We start from the raw sequence: 1,189 nt of genomic DNA on the forward strand, positions 1-1,189 counted from the left end.
GTCCCCAACGCTGTCCCTGATGATGTCCCCAATCCCCCCAATGTCCCCAATGATGTCCCCAAACTCCCAATGTCCCCAAATGTCCCCAAATGTCCCCAATCCCATTTTTTCCTTTTTCCCTCCCATTTTTTCCCAATGTCCCCCAGTGTCCCCAATGTCCCCACTGTCCCCAATGTCCCAAATGTCCCCATTACCCCCAATGTCCCAAATGTCCCCAATGTCCCCAAATCCCTCCAATGTCCCCAAATCCCATTTTTTTCCTTTTTCCTTCCCATTTTTTCCCAATGTCCCCAAATGTCCCCAACGTCGCCAACACCCCAATGTCCCATTGTCCCCATTGTCCCCATTGTCCCCACTGTCCCCACTGTCCCCACTGTCCCAGATGTCCCCAACATCCCCAATGTCCCCAATGTCCCAATGTCCCAAATGTCCCCAATGTCCCCAAATCCCTCCAATGTCTCCAAATCCCATTTTTTCCTTTTTCCTTCCCATTTTTTCCCAATGTCCCCAATGTCCCCAACGTCGCCAACACCCCAATGTCCCATTGTCCCCATTGTCCCCAACATCCCCACTGTCCCCACTGTCCCCACTGTTCCCAATGTCCCCAACATCCCCAACACCCCGATGTCCCCGATGTCCCCACTGTCCCCACTGTCCCCAATGTCCCCAAATGTCCCCAGTGTCCCCCAATGTCCCCAACATCCCCAACACCTCAATGTCCCCAATGTCCCCAACACCCCAAGTCTCCATTGTCCCCAATGTCCCCAATGTCCCCAACATCCCACTGTCCCCAGTGTCCCCAATGTCCCCACTGTCCCCAAATGTCCCCAAATGTCCCCAAATGTCCCCAAATCCCTTCAATTGTCCCCAATCCCATTTTTTCCTTTTTCCCTCCCATTTTTTCTCTATGTCCCCAATGTCCCCAATGTCCCCACTGTCCCCAACACCCCGATGTCCCCACTGTCCCCAATGTCCCCAAATGTTCCCCAATGTCCCCAATGTCCCCAGTGTCCCCACTGTCCCCAATGTCCCCAATGTCCCCATTTCCCCCAGTGTCCCCAATGTCCCCAACATCCCCACTGTCCCCAATGTCCCCAAATGTCCCCCCAATGTCCCCAGTGTCCCCAGTGTCCCCGATGTCCCCACTGTCCCCACTGTCCCCACTGTCCCAGTGTCCCCACTGTCCCCG

This window comes from Melospiza melodia, unplaced genomic scaffold, assembly GCF_035770615.1.
Source record: "Melospiza melodia melodia isolate bMelMel2 unplaced genomic scaffold, bMelMel2.pri scaffold_271, whole genome shotgun sequence".
Taxonomy (NCBI): Eukaryota; Metazoa; Chordata; class Aves; order Passeriformes; family Passerellidae; genus Melospiza; species Melospiza melodia.